Genomic DNA, 22312 nt, shown 5'->3' with positions numbered 1-22312 from the left:
AAATCATTATGTTCTGCACTCTGTATTCCATGTTCCATGCACTCTGTATTCCAATGTTCAAATCTGTTATAATTAGAAATGAAGTAGTTGGGACTGGGAGCTGTGGGTGGAGGTTGGAGTCCTTGCTGATTAAATAAACTTCACTTGTATTCATCTATTTTCTGGAGTCTTAGATTACTGTAATCTCACATTACACTACAGAAGCTATGTCCATACATCTACGTCTTAAATATCCTACTAACTGTTTTATCAAAGCATTCAAAGACATACAAGGTTGATAATACAAAAATGTTTTAAGGTCGAGGAACATTTTGGTTTACTGGTAGGTTTTAGATTTCAATGAGGATATGCTCAAATGTTCTGCAACAGGGGCTAGCTATACAGTTAATTTTGCTTCTAATCAAATGTAAACACCTTGCTACAATGCTGCAGTTTTGGGATGCTTTCTAGTAGAGTGACTACTTTTAGAAGGGGCATGGCTTTTAAGTCTTCTTTGAGATGTATACAAAGGTAGATATTCCAAGAAGAATGAGAATAAAAATTATCATTTTACCAGATTGTAACATATGAATTCTGACAGTGGAGCTGAAATTTTGAAATCTTCTGTGGCTGATGTCCTTTTGCAAGATAGGTTCATGCTTAGCAAACTGTTCTTTTATGACTGTGAAGGGTTTTTATAGTCGGACAACCAACTCTTACAGATATGATGGCTAACTGACTCCATCTCTTCATAGACACAATTTCCAGTACTCAAGTTTCAACTAACAAATCATTGTGTCAAACGACTTCAATGGAAATAAATTAAGACTACAATACACAGAATGCAGTAGGTTATCACATGAAAACCTATGCCTGGAGCCTGTAACTGTAATAAGATGGAGTTATGTGGCCCTACCACTGGCAATTAACAGGGATTTTATGACCTTATGAGCGCTTACACTAGTATATGTCACAGCCTCTCTCTTCAGATGATATGAGATGTTTGTTGAAGATCTGATTCAGTGCTCATCAAATTCTTCTCTTAGTTGATCATGACTACTATTCAAGAGGCAGCTCATCAATAGGGGCAAATGAACACAGCCCTGCCACTTAGAAGCTGACAGTGCCACACAATGCCTGATCATGGCTGTGCATTGTGCTATACGACAGTTTTATGTTTGTAAGTTAAGCGGTGGTGGCCCACATCATAATGTTAAAGTTGTGCAAAGCAGGAGGAGGAGGCGTAGCCCACCTCTTGTAATATACCTATTGATCAAAGGGCTGCCGTGTCTAAAATTAAAGTGCACATGTCAGGCTGGATAAAAGCTCGGGTGAGTCCTATTTGATATGCACATTTTAAAGGCCTGTAATACCACACTGATAGAGAGCCTGGGGGCACAGTCAGCAGATCTCTGGTCCCTGATGGAGCGCTGGGTTGCCATGCTCATGCCAATCCCAATGCAGCTCTCATACACTTTAATAAAAGTATTATAGTCAGTATTTCCTAGAGCAGCACTGGGTTTGCCTTGGCTGAGCTTGGCTGACATCAGCAAACTCCACCTATCTTATTGGTACTAAAGTAATATTAAGCCACTGTGCTGAATTTAGGTATGTGTTCCTTTTGTGTCACTCCATGAACTAATGGAATGCAAACTATTATCGCCCCTTCCTGCATTACTTTAATATGTGAATTGACTGAAAAGGAAGCTTACACGTATTTCAGTAACGCAGAGAGAGAGGTGATAATAGTTTGCATTCTGTTCATTCTTAGAGTGACACAAAAGGAACATATGGCCCCACCACTTTTAAATGGCACCAACCGCTGGTGAAGATGGCACCATCTGCCGCTGAAGATGGCACCAACTGTTGCTGAGGTCAAGATGTCTGAAGATGAAAATTTATGATTTTATAGCATTGTCTTTGTTAGACCTGGCATTATTGGCGTGGTGTCACTTGACTTTTTTGCCTCTGCTTCCCATGTTTGACTGTGTGATGGCCTCTGTTTCTGCTCTTTTTGATACTCTGGGAACTTTACCGTTGCTGACCAGTGCTAAAGTGCAAGTGCTCCTGAGTAAATTATACAAGTAATTGGCTTTTCCATGATTGCCATATTTGATTTATTAGTAAGTCCCTTGTAAGGTGCACTAGAGGTGCCCAGGGCCTGTGAATGAAATGCTACTAGTGAGCCTGCAGCACTGGTTGCACCACCCACATGGGTAGCCCTGTAAACATGTCTCAGACCTGCCACTGCAGTATCTGTGTGTGCAGTCTTGCACTGCCAATTTCGACCTCCAAACCTCCCCTTTTTATACATATAAGGCACCCCTAAGGTAAGCCCTAGATAGCCCCATAGGCAGGGTGCAGTGTATGTTAAAGGTGGGGCATGTACTGATGTGTTTTACATGTCTTAACAGTGAAATACTGCCAAATTCGGTTATCACTGCTGCAAGGCCTGTCTCTCACAGGTTATCACTGGGGCTACCTTTAAATATCCTTAAAGTGTAGTTTCCCTTTGAGAGCAGATAGAAATGTGGAGTTTGGGATCTCTGAACTCACAATTTAAAAATACATCTGGTAGTGAAATTGTTTTTTAGATTCTTAGATTGAAAATGCCACATTTAGAAAGTATGCATTTTCTTGCTTAAACCATTCTGTTACTCTGCCTGTTTGTGGATTCCCTTTTTGGGTCAAACTGACATTTGGGCTGTTTGTGAATCTCCACTAGACAGTAACACAAAGGGAGCTGGGATGCAGCCTTTGTATCTTGATGAGCCTTCTGGGCTGGAGTGGAGCAAGGAGTGGCCACCTACACCTGAATGGGATGTGCCGCCCTCACACAATGCAGTCTCCAATCCCCTGGTGTGTGTCTGGGGCCAGGCCCGGGCAAGGCAGGATCCTATAAGCAACAGAGACTTTCCTTTGAAGTTTGCCTACTTCAAAGACAGAAAGGGGTATAAGTATTGGACCCAAAACTCCAGATTTTTAGATCAATTCTGGATACAAGAGGAACCTCTGCCAAGGAGAAGAGCTGAGGAGAAGTGCTGCTCCTGCCTGTGACTGTGCTTTGTTGGGCTATCCTGCAGTTGCTGCTTCTGCCTGTGAAAGGGGATTAAGAATGGGCTTTGTTGTGCATTCCTGCTTGAAATGAATCTCCAAGGGCTTGGACTGAGCTTGCTTCCTGTTTTGAAGTCTCAAGGACATCAAAGACTTCCTTTGCCAGCACCTGGACTCTCTGCTGAGACTTCTGCCCAGCCAAGTGTTGCCCCATATAGTCCCTTGAAAGGCAGAACCAGGACTGAAATCCATGCACAGAACCCTGTGTGGGGAAATTTTTGACGCATCACCTGCAATGCGGCTGAATAATGATGTGTCACCAGGCCTTGGCGGCTAGAATCAACCCTCCACCGGCATCACGGCTGGGAGATCAATGCATCGCGGCAGGAGATAGAAGCAACACCCGCTTGCGGCTGCTGATAACAACGCAAACCCCACGCAGCGCTGTTTTCTAACATTGTGCAACCAGATTTCTCATGCATCGTCGCTGGGCGTCAAAGTCACAGTGAACCTGTGTGGATCCAAGGTGCCCTGTCTGGAAATCAATGTATCGCCCTCTTGCGAGGGAGAAAAAGGAGGCATCGCCTACCCGACCAGAGAAGAAACGGTGCACGGCCTCACGACGAGTAAGGAATCGACGCACCGCTGACTTTTCTGATGCACGCTCGCCCGTGCGGCTTTATTTTTGATGCAAACAAGGTACTTTGGGTAAAATCAATGGTTCAATTGTTTTCTATGGAGTAAGACTCTTTTTTCTTCGAAAATTCATATCTTTATTTGTGTATATTGGATTTTTGTTGTTTTGATCTTCTTTGATTTAGATACATATTACCTATTTTTCTAAACTGTTGTGGTGTCCATTTTGTAGTGTTTTCACTGTATTACTATGTGTGTTGTTACAAATACTTTACACATTGCCTTTGAGATAAGCCTGACTGCTTGTGCCAAGCTATCCAGGGGGAGAGCAGGGGTTATCTTCAGTGTGTAACTTCCTTGCCCTGACTAGAGTGAGGGTCCCTCTGCTTGAACAGAGTGCAAGCTGACTGCCAAACAGAGACCCCATTTCTAACACCCTTTACTTACAACTCCTTGATTTCCCTATTACCTTAGTTCACCAATTCCATTTGAGTTGGTCCATTGCTTTCTATAAAGTTGACTGGTTAATTTACATAACATAACTCCATGACACTTCCAATAATTAATATTAACCTCAGTACCCCAGACTGAGACCCCCATCTCAGGGCCTATCCTGTGACATGCATCTCAGCTCTGCAGCCTTTCATGAGTGGGGGGGGCACTAAGAAAATTCCCACCCACTTATTAATCAAATTAAAAAACGTTGCTTTGAAAACAAAGTCTTGGGGTCTGGTATCATTTGCCAGCAAGTCTATGCTGTGCCCCCTTACATAAGTTATTGCCTTTAATGATCAAGCTAAGCCCAGGGGAAGGTAGGATAAGGTATGTTAATGCTTTGTTATCTCCACTACTGCAGATATATAAAAGCCCCTATGTGCATGTGTGCATACTCACATAGCGAAAAGATATATTTGATATAGGTACAACATGAGGTGTGTGTACAAATTAGATTTTACACACACATCTGAAGCAAAATATGTAGTTGGATGTATGTCAGAGGGGTTTCGCAGGTGAAGATCTATGTGCATCCAAGATTCACAGAGGGGCATCCTAAAATCTGCATATGACACTTGAAGGAGATTTCAAATGTATAGTGGGGCACAAAGTAGCAGACAAAGTTGTTGTGCTGGGGGAGAGGGCAGGGAAACACCATGGGGGTCATTCTGACCCTGGCAGTCTAAGACCGCCAGGGCCACGAATGACGGAAGCACCGCCAACAGGCTGGCGGTGCTTCCTAGCCCATTCTGACCGTGGCGGTAAAGCCGCGGTCAGAAAACCGGGGCCGGCGGTTTCCCGCCGATTTTGCCCCGTCTGGGCTAATCCGCCATGGCAGCGCTGCCATGGGGATTCTGACCCCCTTCCCGCCAGCCTGTTTCTGGCGGTTGTCACCGCCAGGAAGAGGCTGGCGGGAACGGGTGTCTTGGGGCCCCTGGGGGCCCCTGCACTGCCCATGCCAGTGGGCAGTGCAGGGGCCCCCTAACTGGGCCCCGGCCGGCTTTTCACTGTCTGCTTAGCAGACAGTGAAAAGCGCGACGGGTGCAACTGCACCCGTCGCACGGCCGCAACACCGCCGGCTCCATTCGGAGCCGCCTTCTGTGTTGCAGCCCTCCTTCCCGCTGGGCCGGCGGGAAAGTCAGAATTCCGGCAGCGGTCTTCTGACCGCGTAGCGGCCAAATGGCGGTTCCCGCCTGGCGGGCGGCAACCGCCGCCCGCCAGAGTCAGAATGACCACCCATATCCATTAAAATATGGCTCTGCTGCTGTCCTCAGCAGTGCTGACTCTAATTCAGGCTGCTTACACACACACACACAAGTGTGCACACACACACACTTTAAATCAAATTGCAAAGTTGTATGTGTGGTATCTAACATAGCTTTTGTACTATAAGTATATCATTCTAGTATTAAATGTTATGCCTAGACATACTTTCTCCACATTGTGTGTGTGCAATACAGAGCAGCACACACACAATCAGTGAAGAGTTAAGAGAAATACAAATATTTCTCCTTTTTAGCACCTGCCTTAAGTAGGCGTAATATTTTTTGACAAAACCATTATTAGCAAATAGGTCTTTGCATCCAAATTCAAGGGTGGTAGCTTGTGAACGCCCACCAACCACCCATGGGAGGCTCCATGGAAGCAATGTAATGCACATTAGTGCAAAGTGCGGTTTACTTTACTTTTAGGGCTACGTTCCATAGCAAAAAACAGTTTTGAGTTGGAAAGCAAATACTTTTTGAACACTTTGCGCCAGTTTTCATAATGTTTTGTGACTTTGCTCCAGCTCAAACCTTTGATAAATCTGTCCTCACATGTTCGCTTCCAGCGGTCCTTAACTAGTGCTGGTGGGCCCTCAGAATGGTGGCACAATGAGGACAAGGGCCGTAAATGTTTCCTGTCTGCTTTGGCGACTGCACACTCTGGCACTCATAAAATGAAAGCTGGAGTTCAGAATCATATTTTAACCCTTAACTTAAAGGTAGTTAGAAAAGTAATTCTGCACATGGATAGGAATAAACCCTTGTAAAAGCTAAACATTAAGATGTGCTTCCATGGGTGATGTAGACGAGAGGTCTACTGACATCATCTCCTCTATTATGCTTGATAGATTGGCTGAAATTGACAGCACTTGCAGCCTAGTAAAACATCCTGATTGTGATTTTGGGTGTGCTGCTAAATAAATAACGGTCTAATATTAGTCAGTGAACTGACCCCCTAAGACTCCATCTAATCTCCACTGTAAGGGCCAGATTTATGCTGGCCTTGCACTGTTTCAATGTCACATTAGCCTCATTGTTTTTATGCTAATGTGATGTCGGTAGGGGAAAAACGCCACACCTTATTTACAAAGTGCCACAATGCTTGCACTGCACCACTTTGTAACCCCTTGCACCACATTATGCCTGCACCAGGCATATTGTATGCAAGTGGGGCGTTCTAGCGCTAGGGGGGGCCATAGAATGGTGCAAAGGAATCTATGAGAATCCTTTGTGCCATTTTTATTGCCATTTTTTTATCAGAGTGCAGGCGTTAAAAAGAGGATCCCATTGATTACACTGGGCCTCTGGGTGCTTTGCAAAGCGCCGGACTAGTGTAAAAAATTGGGACACTAGTCACCCTAACTACTGCCATGGTGCGCCGTACTTTAAACACGACGCTACCATGGTGGAGTTATGGGGGTGCTAAGGGGCACAGGAAAAGTGGCGCTGCACTATGTGCAGCATCACTTTTCATAAGTCTGCCCCTGTCTCTCTATGAAATGTTAAAGTCCTGTTCACCTTTGTCTGACCAATATGCAGACATGGGGAGAAAGATGCTTAACAATTTATATAAGCACACTTTAATACTTTGTTATAGCTTTTAATGCTATGTATTAAGGAAAAATTACACCCTGGTGCAGGGTTACAGACATCAAAATTAAAATTATACCCAGAATTGTTTCTTAACCACCTGATTTCAACATAATCCTACCTGACTAATACATCATCTTCACATTGCAACAAAACAAAACAATGTGTAAATAAGTGGGAGGCATTCAGGACAGTAGCAAGCCATATAGACACAGTTCCGCACGGCACTCAAATCCAATCTGAGTTTCACAGGAGCTGAAATATTGGCCTATGCTGGTGATGAAAAGGAGAATATCTCTGTGACTGTGTTGATTGAAAATGTAAACCATTTTCTGGTCTGCAAATCCAATCAACCAGCTTCTTCATGTGAGTCTAATATTAAGATTACTTACTGGTAATCCCCATTACATAATTGTAGCTATTCATTAGCAAAATTGCTGTCCCCTAAGGGTGAGTCCCTGCCTTTTGGCTATACTGTCTTTTGATTAGATTCATGCTATAGAAATACAACATACATATATACATATAGGCGTTTATAAGTGAAAGGCATACTTTCTCTCTGCCATCATTCTAAAACAAGTTAACCTTTTTTCCTGACGTTTGCATGTATATCACTCTGCATAAGTAAGTGCATCCTTAGTATCAATTATAGATATTTAGGGCCTCATTTATGAGGCCCGAGGGACAGGGAAGTGTAGCAAATATAACTTGCTGCACCCCAGGGAAAGGGAAGAAATGTGCCATACCTACAATATATGGTGCATTTCTGTCCTCTCAACCTGTGCAGGTGCACAAATTTCTGACTATCGGCAATGAAGGCACCCATGCACCATGATGCAAGGGTGCCTGTATTGTAGGATGATTGTTTTTGTGCAGGAAGGGCCACCTTCTAGCACAAAAACAATCACAAGAGGTGTTTTCCCCTTTCTATATGTCCTGCAGAGTACACAGAGCATACACAGAAAGAGGAAAAATGGGGAGAAAACGAAGATAATTCTCCCCACTGGAACATTTTGACGCCACCCCTGAGTTGGCATAGGAATCTGATGCATTTCCATGCTTGTAAATCTGGGAATGTGTCAGATTCCTCTGGGTTCAATGGGTGTTGTGTGGGAAAACCCCAAGCAACACCCATGGAACTCCCCTTTCACGCATCACCTTGTAAAGATAGACAAAGGGGTCCATATTTACAAGGCCATAAAAAGCCACGCAAGGTGGCTTTGCGTGGCCTTGTAAACATGGACCGGCACTCTGTGCCATCGGAGCGTAAAAAGAAATGACGCTCTGGTGGCACAGTGTACCGCTAGAGACTCTCAAAAGAGGCCCTTAATGTCTTCTGCAGGTGCATTAAGCAGACACTTTTGAGAGAGATTATGCTAAACACAAAGTGAGTGCTCACTGAAACCTGAATCTGCTGCCTGTGTGAGGGATCAGCACTATAATATATCCACTTCATGGAGCAGCTTTTTAGTGCAGAGTGAAATGGTCATATGAGGCAGCCAGAGATCATCAAATACCTGTTTTATTGGCCCCAATGCTTCTAAAATGTGATGATTCTGGACCTATATACTGCAAAAAAAATGTGGCCTAACAGCCAGAGCTTCTGACTTTGGAACTGGGGATCCAGGTTTTAGCACTGGCTCAATATCCTGCGATTTTAGGCAAATCACTTGAACTCACGGCGCCTAAAAATTGACTCTGACTTTCTGTAATGTAATCTGGTGCACACGTAGGGTGCTCTAATGCTCTTGGGTCATGTTCGTGCTATACAAAACTGCAATAACTTAAAAAATAAATAATGGAGTTAGTGCAAGTGTAAAGGATTTTGTCCTTTTACAAATAATGACTTAGATGTTTCGGGTCAACTTACAATGGCAACCAAGACAATGTACATTAGGAGTCCTGTGGTACTACTTCCTGTACTTATAAAGGGTTTCGTGAATCATTCCAGTGTATTGAACAGCTTTCCATTCATCAATGTGTCTAGTGGGTACTGGACAGGCATCATTCAATAAACATACCTGCATAGAATACACTGTGCTACAATACATATATATGAGTAATGTTTTTGTAAATGCTAAATAATTTGAGCTGAGACACTAACTTATTATATTGCTGAAAAATTGCAAAATATGTAGGATAATTCTGCTGTTTCCAATTTTAAATACAAAGAAGTGGGTCAACAAATGTGTGCTAGGGAAACATGGCTTTCAAAAATCAGATTAGAACAAAAGCAGAGATTGTTGAAAAAGAATAAATGCGTTTGTGAAATCTCTCGTTTACCCATTTGTGCTCTTAGTGGGTTAGAGTGGTCAGCACCAAAAACAGAGCATCCATTACAGCCCAGTAGAATCACGCATTGGCAATGCCAATAGACCTGCCTTTTAAGAAATGTTACACAGTTTCTAAATAGCACGGAAATGGAAATGTTTTGTATAGAAGGAAAGAACTGTAGAATAATATTGGTGTAGGTTTAAAGGTCAAGTGACAGCTGCACTGTGAAGCCAGACCTAAACCTCATGTAGGGTAATGGCTGCTCTCCTCCCCGAGGAAAAAAATCATATATTATCTAGTTATCTATGACAGTTTAAAGCATTGCAATGTCATGTGTGTGCCCCCTGAAAGTTTAAGCTCATGCAGCTGGATAAATAAGCAAAATGATCACAGCTGTGTGGAGGCCAAGCGCTTTTTGGGGAAGCACACAGCTTCTGTCCAATCTAAATATGTACTCCTGACTCTCAACACATTGGTCAAGCCAAAGCTCCTCTCTAGTAATCCTCACAGAATTGGCAGCGACAGCTGTGTTGTTAAGCCAGACCATAAAAGGTCTCACGCAAGAGTAGAAACCCCATCCTAGCATATGACCAGGGGGCCGCTAAGTAGTGATAAGCTGTGGTTCACCTCCAAAATACTGAAAATGTTGCATCAGTCGTACAAGAACCAGTTGAGTATGTAAAGAAACCTATAACGCTCGTATGTAGTGGTTGAAGTTTCCTGTTAGTATATTCATTGATGGATTTGCGAGATGTGTCTGCAGTATCTGAGACTTAAAAAATGTTGATCTAAGCCTAGGGGTGTGTAAAGTTCTATTATGCAAACCAAGTTTTACCAAGAAACTTATTATTGACAAACCAGTTCTTTTCCTATGACGTTTTTCCCGCAAACTGACAACGTTGCTTTGTATTAGCTAGTTAATGTTGAAAAAATATATGCTTCTTTGAATTACATTTAAAACTCCGCCTTGGCAACACTGAAACTGGATGAATGTTAGCAATCTTTTTTCCTCGAAACGCATTTGCAAGAATTACAGAAGTTTCTCAAAAGTGAAATAAATCGCAGCTTTGTATATCCATAATCTAAAGAATATCCCTCTAGTGGGAACATGAACATTTTTGTATTATTTTTGGACCACAAAAAACAACATTATTAGGAATGGAAAAAATAATAACTCCGACTCGGAGCGTTGAAAACATGCTAATGGTGGAACATAGAGAATGAGAGGGATATAGAGACAACAATTCACTCCGTGTAAAGAAGCCCAAAGACTAGAAAGGGAGAAAGTAAAATGTAAAGACAGGAGAAAATATCTGACTTGTGAGGAAAATTCTCTTCACAGAGGGAGATGCGCAAGAAACCCATTATATTTTGTTTGATGGATTGGAGGGTGCCAAGAATATATGACTGGGAAACAAAGATAATGAAAAGCATTCAGGTTTGACATGAGGAACATTTTTTGAAAATATCTATAGGGGAACACTGTAAGCACCGCCAGTAAGTGTGTTTATTCGAGCAATAGAATATACATAAAGCTCCTAGACAAACATTGACATCTGTCAGCAACAGTCACTGGATCCCGGCAGTATCACACCTCATGCTACTGTTCCTGTACATTCTGCAAATTATTTTTAGGTCTGGCTTAACAACTGTCTGGAAACTCATTGTTACCAACTGTCAAAAATGTACATACAAAAGGCTTCGGCACCATTCAAAAAAGCATTTAATTTTCACCTCACGTTATTGGCTGCTGGATGTTGTATGTATTATTTTAAGATGTTTTTTTTTCAAAGCAGCAGACTCCTTTTTAAATGTCTGGTGTCAGGGCTCTAAATACACTCCAGACCTAATGGCTTTGCCAGTGCTTGTGAGAAGGAGGATCCACACTGGGGGGCAAATTTATGAGAGACTTGCACTGATGGAGCATCACTTTTTGTGACAATCCAGCATCGCAAGCCTCTCAACCATATTTATAAGCCGTGCAAAGCCACTTTGCATGGCTTTGCTTGGGTTTATAGATTTAGATAGAGTAAGACGAAGCTTTGCAAGTCACTGCATTGCCTTGCTCTGGCACCAGGTAGGTGTTCCATGGGTGGTGCAGTGGGTTTTCCCACGCAACACCTATGGATTTTGACAATGGATCAGTTTTACAAAATCACGTCAACCTAGAGCAGTGCCTAAAGCTCACGTCTCTCCAGAGCAGGCATCACCAGGGTAAAGATTTGCATTTCTGTTTTTTCCTCTTCCATGTGTGCTGCATTCTGCAGAACACATAGAAAGAGGAAAACGTCTCTCTGGATTGTTTTTGTGCAAGAAGGTGTCTGCTAGGCAGGTAATTGTGCACTAGTGCATGGGAAAAAAGAACAGGAATACACTGTAGTTCATAAATACAGTATATCCCTGCCCTTTCACATTGGTGTGGGGCAGCACAGGCAGAAGATTTGCGGTGCTGCCCTATGCGCAATTCCCCAATAAATATTGGCCTGGATTTCTAACTCAGTCAATCAAACAAGCAAGCATTGTATTAAAGCACTTTCAGCACATATAGGGGGTCATTCTGACCTCGGCGGTAAAAGGCGCTTACCGCCGGTCAGAAGACCGCCATAACACCGCCGCGGTAAACTGCCACGGTCATTCTGACCCGCAACTGGCAAACCGCCAAAAACCCGACATCAACAAAAGTCCGCCACACCAACGGCCAGCAAAAAACTGGCGATGACCAAACCTCCACCGTCACGCCAACAGAAATACGCCCATGCCATGTCGACCCACAAATCCCCGCAGCGGTCTTTCAACCGCGGTATTCCATTGGCGGTACACACCGCTGCGCTCAAAATACACATACAGCTCCAAAAAACACCGACATTGGACAATTTGAAATACACACACCTGAGACACATACACACAACACTCCCACACACCCAATTAACTATAAAACACACACCCACATCACCCACAAACCCTTACGACCACAATTGCGACTGAAGGCCAGAGAGAGACAGCACAGAATAGAGTACACCATCACACAGTGGCAAATCCCAACATCACCCACACAATATCCACGCACAAAACACCACACACCACCACACTCACCACACTCTACAACACATACACCACCCCACACCTCATCCACACCACCCCATGGCACCCCAAAGACACCCCAGGTTATCTGACGCAGAACTCAGGGTCATGGTGGAGGAAATAGTTTGGGTAGAGCCCCAGCTCTTCGGGACACAGGTGCAGCACACCACCATTGCCAGGAAGATGGAGCTATGGCAAAGAATCGTGGACAGGGTCAACGCTGTGGGACAGCATCCACGAAATCGGGACGATATCAGGAAGCGGTGGAACGACCTACGGGGGAAGGTGCGTTCCATGGTATCAAGGCACAACATCGTGGTGCAGAAGACTGGCGGCGGACCCCAACCTACTCCCCCAGAATCTACAGCATGGGAGGAGCAAGTCTTGCACATCCTGCATCCTGAGGGCCTCGCAGGAGTAGCTGGAGGAATGGACTCTGGTAAGTCAAATCTTCACTACTCCATTCCCCCCACCCCACCTGCATGCCAAATCATACCCCCACCCTCACCCCCACCCCCATCACACCAACTCCTTGCAAATGGCTCACCATCACAACCCACCCATCCCAACACCTAGCCCTGCATGCGTTCACAAAGCATGGACACCCATCACCAAAGCATGCCCACTGCACATACCCATCTCCCCCACAAGCCACCGTCACAACAGCCCCCACAAGGGAATGCCAGCACTGGGGTACACGGCCACCCACCCATTGCACACTATGGCACACACAGAAGCAATAACCATACTCTTATACCCCTGCAGGACCCTAACGCCACCACACCGCCCAGGAAGGTCCAGAAATGTCCATCCCACCCCCAGAAGAGGCCCCCAGTGATGACAGCAGCTCTGTCTCCCTGGACCCAGATGACCAGCCCAGCCCATCGGGGACCTCGGGACAGTCGGTGCCCCTCACACAGCCACAGGCCTCAGCAGACCTACCCCCCTCTGGGAACACCAGCACAGCTCCCACCCAGTGGGCCCATGCCTCTGTCTCCAGGACACGTCAATCAGCGGTGTGTCCACCACTACAGGGCACCCAGGTTGACCCACCACCCCAACAACAGCAGGGACCTGGGGGCAGTGGTAGTGGGCACACGGTCCAGGGGACAAAGGCCCAGGGAAACAGGGGAACTGGGAGGGCTGCTGTGCGACAGGGGGGGGACAGGCCCAGGGAACCCACTCTCCACGAGGCCCTCTCCTCCATCATGGGAGCATACCACCACTCCCAGGAGACGATGGCTACGGTACTGGCCAGATTCCAGGAGATCCAGGTACTGCAGGGAAGAACTCCGAACCATTAGTTCCGCAATGGGGACCATCGTCGTGGCTCTTAACCAGATTGTCACCACATTGCGGTACCATGAGGCACCACAAAGGGCCCCTGTCACTAGCATGGGCCAAGAACAGGCTACCACCTCCGCCGGCGCTAGTGGACAGGAGGCCCCCACACAACAACAGGCCACCAGAACCCCACCTCCTGCAGAAGAAGAACCACCCCGCAAGCGGGGCCTGAGATCTCGGAAGAAGACAGAGTAGGATGCCAAGACCCCCGCCATCAAAGGATACCCCCTGATGTCATCCCACTGTCCCACATTGTCACCCTGTCCAACCTTAAACTGCCCCTGCTCCATCCTTCCACAGGCACATGGGCAATGCACCCGTGAGACTGAAAATCTGGACTCTGCCATGGACATTACTCCACCATCACCCATCACCGATTTTCAAGCATGTCCCTAAATTTAGCACTTAAATAAAATCACTTATTGCACTAAAATTATCTGGAGTCTGCTTGTATTTTGAACAAATGTATTAGACATAACAGTGCCAAAATGTTCAGTTACATTGTGATGACAACATACCACTGTCACACAGCTGTAGTCCATGGGCAAACAAAGCAGAGGTCACGCAGTGGGGCCCACATCTCTGAAAACGGAAGGGAAAGTCACAACTCAGTTAACATAAACTGGGGGAAACTCAGACAGTAGAGAGGCAGGAGACTGTAAGTACATGTAAAATGGCGGGTTGGATTCGTACCTGTGTGTTATTGAAAATACTGTTGTATCACTGTGTCCCTGTTGTCTGTGTCGTCCCCGTCGTCTTCCTCCTCTTCACTCTCCACAGGCTCCACAGGTGCCACAACACCACCCTCTGGACCATCCTCCTGCAGGAAAGGCACCTGGCGTCGCAAAGCCAGGTTGTGAAGCATACAGCAGGCCACGATGATCTGGCACACCTTCTTCGGTGAGTACATTAGGGATCCACCTGTCATTTGCATGCACCTAAACCTGGCCTTCAGGAGGCCGAAGGTCCGCTCGATCACCCTCCTAGTCCGCCCATGGGCCTCATTGTACCGTTCCTCTACCCTGGTCCGGGGATTCCTCACTGGGGTCAGTAGCCACGACAGGTTGGGGTAACCAGAGTCACCAATTAGCCACACACGGTGTCTCTGTAGCTGTTCCATCACATAAGGGATGCTGCTATTTCGCATGATGTACGCGTCATGCACTGACCCAGGCAACTTGGCATTTACATGGGAGATGTACTGGTCAGCCAAACAGACCACCTGGACATTCATCGAATGATAACTTTTTCTGTTCCTGTACACCTGTTCACTTTCACTGGGGGGAACCAAAGCCACATGGGTCCCATCAATGGCACCAATGATGTTGGGAATATGTCCAAGGGCATAGAAATCACCCTTCACTGTAGCCAAATCGCCCACCTCAGGGAAAACAATGCAGCTCCGCATGTATTTCATCAGGGCAGACAACACTCTGGACAAAACCTTAGAACACATAGACTGAGACATCCCTGATGAAATGGCCACTGTTGTTTGGAATGATCCACTTGCCAAAAAATGGAGTACTGACAGAACCTGCACCAGAGGGGGAATCCCTGTGGGTTGGCGAATGGGTGACATCAGGTCTGACTCCAGCTGGGCACACAGTTCCTGTATAGTGGCTCGGTCAAGTCTGTATGTCAGTATGACATGTCTTTCTTCCATTATCGACAGGTCCACCAGCGGTCTGTACACGGGAACATTCCTCCATCTCCTCGCAAGTCCCAGTGGACGGTGCCTAGGAAGGACAACATGGAGCACAGAGTCAAGCAAACCACAGGTACGTTCCCACAGCTTGCAAAGTACACGATTCGCTATGCATTGAATGGCTTGTATGAGTGGCAATGCAAGGCCTAGGCCTGTGTGACGCAGTAGAAATTAAGCCATGTGGGCCCTTGAAATGGCAGCTGCCTGACCTGTGAAGGGTGACAATGGGATGTGAGGTCAATGGGCTGGCGTGGCACACCGTGGCGGTAGGCGGTCGAAGACCGTGGTGCAAAGCCGCATTGGTTAACATAGAACCCTATGGGTTTCAGGAGCCAATGACGAAGTGCGCCGGAGGTCGCGGTGCGCACCGCCGCGGTACGCACTGCCGCGGACGTGACCGCCATTTTCTATCAGCTTAATCACTCGAGACCTGATCATCCACAGGAGAGGACCTATACTGCAAGTGCTGCTATGACCTCGGTCTGGAAGAGAAAATGGCTGCTGCGACTGGGGAAAGGGCCCCTGCCTTCACTTCTGAAGAATTGGAGAAACTCGTGGATGGGGTCCTCCCCCAGTATGCGCTACTCTACGGTCCTCCAGACCAACAGGTTAGTACACTGGGACCATGCTTTGTGGGCAATGCCTGGGTTGAGTGGGGTGAATGAACGATGGTGCGGAGGGGAGCGTATGAGGCATGCATCAAACGACAGATGAGAGCATGTGCCACATGGCAAGGGTGGGGATGGGGGGACACTCACATCGAGCATGCAGAAAATGATGATATTTTATTTTCTCTCCCTGTACGTGTCACATAGGTCAGCGCCCATCAGAAAGTCGACATTTGGCGTGCCATCGCCAAGGACGTCCGGACCCTGGGGGTCCACAACAGACGGGGCACCCACTGCCGCAAGAGGTGGGAGGACATCCGCCGCGGGAGCAGAAAGACCGCGGAGGCTTTGCAGGGGATGGCCTCCCAACGTAGGAGGAGTGCCACTCGTCAATTGACCCCCCCTGATGTCTCGGATCCTGGCGGTGGCCTACCCAGATTTGGATGGGCACGTGAGGACATCACAGCAGACACAAGGGGGTGAGTACAAGCACATTCTGCTATCTTAGCGCGCAGTGGATGTGTCTGGGTGGGGGAGGAGGGATGTGGGTATCCCTAGGCCAGGGCGATTTCTGTAGGCTAGTCCCCTCCGTAAGGTATGGCCCTGTGCCCCCGCCCTCCACCTCTGTAGGGTGCCAAGTACAGCTATCCATGGCCTTGTGTCACCTATGTGTGCAGATGTCGTCCATTGGCTTGTAGGCCAAGTCTCACTGATTGAGTAGTGTACCCCAAGTGCGCGGCGTACTGCAGGGGGCTTCTGTGTCTGTCCTCTCCGCCAACTGTGTTGCCAATGCATGCACTCAACATGTCTTTATTTCTCCCCCCCCCTTTTTATGTCTGCTCTTCCTGTTCATGTGTGCATTAGCATCATCTGGCGGAGGAGAAGGGGCATTGGAGCACGAGGGAGCTGCATCTCACATGGCCCCGGAGGGCCATGCAACGGACTCTGATTTCACCAGTGAGGCGGAGGGCGAGGGGGGCTCCACAATGGGGACACATGGAGACATCCGCGACACCGACACGTCCTCGGAAGGGAGCTCCCTTGTGGTGACGGCAACATTCGTGCCCACCGCAACAACAGGTACAGCCGCCACCCAGCGCACCAGCTCCGCCCTCCAAGCAGCCCCTCAGCGTTCGCCCCGTGCCCGCTCGCACACCAAGGCGGGCATCTCCTTCGCCCCAGGCACCTCAGGCCCTGCCCCAGTTACCCCTGCTGCCCTCAGTGAGGAGGTCATTGACCTCCTCCGGACGCTCATTGTTGGGCAGTCTACCCTTTTGAATGCCATCCAGGGGGTGGAAAGGGAGGTGCATCGGAGCAATGCATACCTGGAGGGCATTCATTCGGGTCAGGCTGCCCATCAGCGATCGTTCAACGCTCTGGCCTCAGCACTGACGGCAGCCATTGTCCCTGTCTCCTGCCTCCCTCCTCCAACTCCCTCCACCCAGTCCCACTCCCCTGTTCCTCTGCCTATCCCAGACACACCTACAGACCAGAGTGCACACACCTCAACACCCAAGGTCAGCTCATCCAAACATAAGCACCACACATCCCACAAGCATTCACACAAGCAACATCCACATGCAGACATGCCAACAGCCACTGCCTCCTCTGTGTCCCCCTCCTCCTCGTTTCCCTCCTCCCTCCCTGTGACGTCTCCACTCACACTTGCATGCACCACTTCATCAGCCACTACGTCCATCACCAGCACACCCACCAGAACACTCCGCACACGTGCAGTCACCACCCCCACTGCCATTTACACGTCCCCTGTGTCCTCTCCCAGTGTGTCTGTCACCCCCTCTTCCAAACCACACAAACGCAGGCAGCCACCCACCCAACAGCCATCCACCTCACGACAGCCTCCGTCACAAGCACCTGCACCCAAAGACAGCACACTTGACTCTCCTACAACCACATCCTCTACCTCCACTCCCATACCCACTGCACCTACCCTTCCCATTGCTCCTAAAAAGTTTTTCCTCTCCAAAATTAACCTCTTTCCATCACCTGACCCACCCCCTCCATCTCGTAAAAGTCCAATCAGCACCTCAGCCACCACAACCCCTGGACCTACAAGGACCATAGTCCAGGGATATTGGAGTCCACCACCTTCGAGGGCAGCTACATCGGCCAGCAGCAAAGGGACAGCCAGCCCACCCCCTGGGAAAAAATCCAAAAAAGGCAAGGGCCGGCGCGAGAGGACAGAGACGGCAGCCTCACAGGCACCACTCTGGCACCATCAGGAAGTGGGGTGCCACCTGGCACATCTCCAAAGGGAGGCAAGGGCCACAGAGGATCAGGCAAGGATGGCAAGGGCAGCACGGCCGACAAGTCCGGTAGCAGGCGAGCTGCCCAGGAGGGTCCCACCAGCCCCATTCCGGGGGTGAAGGAGTACACCCACGGGCACGGGACACCAGCACAGGAGGGCCCCGCAAGCGAGAAGTCAGATGGCGAGTGAACACCATATATTGGCCGGATCTGGTGCCCTGGAGACACATGTGAAGAACCGCTGAACAGGGCCCTTCAAGACAGGCACAGCTGAACAGGGCACCGCCGTCTCAAGAACCGCTGAACAGTGCCCTTCAAGACAAGCACCGCTGAACAGGGCACCGCCGTCTCAAGAACCGCTGAACAGGGCCCTTCAAGACAGGCACCGCTGAACAGGGCACCGCCATCTCAAGCACCGCTGAACAGGGCCCTTCAAGACAAGCACCGCTGAACAGGGCCCTTCAAGACAGGCACCGCTGAACAGGGCACCGCCGTCTCAAGCACCGCTGAACAGGGCCCTTCAAGACAAGCACCGCTGAACAGGGCACCGCCGTCTCAAGAACCGCTGAACAGGGCCCTTCAAGACAAGCACCGCTGAACAGGGCCCTTCAAGACAGGCACCGCTGAACAGGGCACCGCCGTCTCAAGCACCGCTGAACAGGGCCCTTCAAGACAAGCACAGCTGAACAGGGCCCTTCAAGACAGGCACAGCTGAACAGGGCACCGCCGTCTCAAGAACCGCTGAACAGGGCCCTTCAAGACAGGCACCGCTGAACAGGGCACCGCCGTCTCAAGCACTGCTGAACAGGGCCCTTCAAGACAAGCACCGCTGAACAGGGCACCGCTGTCTCAAGAACCGCTGAACAGGGCCCTTCAAGACAGGCACCGCTGAACAGGGCTCCGCCGTCTCAAGAACCGCTGAACAGGGCCCTTCAAGACAAGCACCGCTCCGCTGGGCCCTTCAACTCAAGCACCGCTCCGCTGGGCCCTTCCTCTCAAGCACCGCTCCGCTGGGCCCTTCAACTCAAGCACCGCTCCGCTGGGCACCGCCGTCCCTGCACCGCTCCGCTGGGCCCTTCCTCTCAAGCACCGCTCCGCTGGGCCCTTCAACTCAAGCACCGCTCTGCTGGGCCCTTCCTCCCAAGCACCGCTCTCCTGGGCACCGCCGTCTCTGCACCGCTCCGCTGGGCCCTTCAACTCAAGCACCGCTGACACATTGGCAGAAGGGGCAGGCCCGGATCAGTGTCGGACAGGGCTGCACGATACACTCTGGGCACCAAGATTCCTCCAGTACCGCTGGAGTCTGTCATCCACTTGAGAGACTGTGGCTTTGCACTCCCCAGGATGGCACAGTGGGCAAGCCACCCACTGTAGGGACTTGTGAGACTGTGGCTTTGCACTCCCCAGGATGGCACAGTGGGCAAGCCACCCACTGTAGGGACTTGTGAGACTGTGGCTTTGCACTCCCCAGGATGGCACAGTGGGCAAGCCACCCACTGTAGGGACTTGTGAGACTGTGGCTTTGCACTCCCCAGGATGGCACAGTGGGCAAGCCAGCCACTGTAGGGACTTGTGAGACTGTGGCTTTGCACTCCCCAGGATGGCACAGTGGGCAAGCCACCCACTGTCTGGACTTGAGAGACTGTGGCTTTGCACTCCCCAGGATTGAACAGTGGCCATGGAGGCCCCTCGTGGATCTGGCGTCGTGGACTCATGTGGCTGAGGTGCCCCCCCATCCCTTCCCTCTGAGGTGCCTGTAGTTTTCCTATCTGATGCCCCTGCAGTGTTCTCTCCAATGGATTCGGGTCTCATGTGTGGGCTTTGCCCATGTGTTGAGGACCATTGGCCCACGTACAATGACAGAAAGCCAATTTACATATGTGTATATAGTTATGGGATGTTCGACTTACTTATTTACTTAGCCTTACAATATATTTGAATTCCAATAACATATTATTTTGTCTTTGCATTCTTCCGGAGGGTTTGGGGGGTGTCACTCTGAGTTGTTGCTCTGCATTGGTGTGTAGGTAGTTGGGTGGGGGGGGGGGGTGTCGCGTATGTGTGTGCCCGTATTCTTTTCTCCTCCCCCCTCCCCTGTGTCGTAGGTGCAGTACTCACTGTTGTCTTCTGCGCCGGCGTTCGTGCTCCTGGTAGAGGAGCAGGTAGACAATTGCTGGTAGGATGTGTAGTTCTGGTTCCATGCTGTCCAGATTCCTCGTGGAGTGTGTAGGGTGAGCGTTTTCCCGTTCGTAGTCTGTTTCCGCCGTGTTTTTATCGGCGGGGCTCCCGCCCCGGAAAAGGTGGCGGATTGGTGAGTTGTGATAGGGTGGGCGGTACATTGTCTGCCGCCTGTCTGTTGGCGGTGACCGCCGTGCTGTTTGTTTGTCCCGCCGTGGCGGTCGGAGTGTTAAAGTGGCGGTCTGTGTTGGCGGTTCCCGCCAGGGTCAGAATTCCATTTTTTTGGCCGCCTGCCTGTTTGCGGGTTGGCCGCCGCTTTAACACCGACCGCCAGGGTTGGAATGACCCCCATAATGTGTTCTGCAGAGTTATATTCATTTTTAACAAAATACTCTCAAACTAAAAGAAAGAAATCCAGAAAAGGAATAGTCTTTGGATTTGTCTCTGATTATATAGCAGTTGCCTTTATGCCTGTATATATATATATATATATATATATATATATATATATATATATATATATAATAATGCATTCATTTATCAATAGCCAAAGCATTTCATATTTCATTCTGATTGGTGACCCACATTGGACAGCAGGTTATGAGTCAATTCTTCATGATTTTATGTTTCTAAAATAAGTTAACTCATTCACAAACGGTGAAGGTAGAATCGTGGTTGTGACTGAAACAATTTTTTTCCAGACCTTTCTGGAGAAGACCTACCACTGCTTTCATGAGCGCATCAAAAAATGACAACATCACATTAACTCCAAACTTCTTGATTTGATGTATAATGATTGTGCAGGTAGGGGGCAGTTCAAATGCAAATTTAATGTTCCATGAGTAAACTTCACAGTTAAAGATTATGAATGCCACTTTTAGATAGATGGAATTTTCCTTCCTTAGCTATTTACTGCCTGTAGTCTGTCTCTGGTCACATGACAGGGTGTAGCTGACAGTTGAGCTCTGTGTATTAATCCTAAACAGCCAGACACAATAGGGAGCTTAGGTGTGTCTGAATGGGACATCACTGGCAGGATGGGAGGCAGGAACTGGGCACAGCCCAACTTTCACTGGGATAGGCTTGAATTTGGCACTATTTCTACCAAAATCTTCAAAATGTAATACCTTCAGCTCTATTGATTGGCTTTTTACCATCTTGTTGTATTCATTAAAAATGACTCTATTGTGCAAACTGATCTGTGGGCTGCTTTTGTGGTGTGTTTTCACTGTGTTACAGTTTAAAGTGTTGCACAAATGCTTTAAACATTGCCGCTAAGTTAAACATGTCTGCTCTGTGGCAAGCTACCCGAGGGTTGAGCACTGGTTAATTTAGGGATCCTTGTGAATTCAACCTGAGAAGAATTGTAAATGCTGCTAGAGAAGGTTTCACCCACCTCAGCCAGTAACCCAATTTCTTACAGCTGTGCTTAGAAATAACATATGTCAATGGCTCCCAACCTGTGGTTCGGATACCCCTGGGGGTCTGAGAAGCCTCCTCAAGGCTCCACGACTGCTTAGAAAATTAAATAATCTTAACAGATTAGGCCACCAGCTTGAAGTAATGACTCAGTGGGGGGATCCATGGATTCCAAAAATGAGTCAATGGGGGTACCCGGGTACCAACAACAATAAAATGGGGTTCCACAAAAGTCAAAAGGTTGGGAACCACTGACATATGGGTTTAAAACACATGTTGTAGGGTTCCCTTTGTTGTGTCCAGAAGCTTTCCAGCAACCATAACAATTTTGTGATCACTTTAGTGATTAACGTCCCAGATTAAAAGAGTTCAGAGTTTTTTCTACTGGCAGTTTTGACTCATCATAAAGTAGCTTG

General features: G+C 48.2%; 1 protein-coding gene across 1 annotated transcript in view; it reads right to left on the bottom strand.

The window, feature by feature from the left end:
• CCSER1 (coiled-coil serine rich protein 1) overlaps window positions 1-22312 on the bottom strand; it is a 2320004-nt gene that overhangs the window by 235233 nt on the left and 2062459 nt on the right. The gene's annotated exons all lie outside the window — the stretch shown is intronic.

Source organism: Pleurodeles waltl, chromosome 1_2, assembly GCF_031143425.1.
Source record: "Pleurodeles waltl isolate 20211129_DDA chromosome 1_2, aPleWal1.hap1.20221129, whole genome shotgun sequence".
In the NCBI taxonomy this organism is placed as follows: Eukaryota; Metazoa; Chordata; class Amphibia; order Caudata; family Salamandridae; genus Pleurodeles; species Pleurodeles waltl.
The sequence above is the reverse complement of the archived record's forward strand: the minus strand, read 5'-3'. Positions and strand labels throughout refer to the sequence as shown.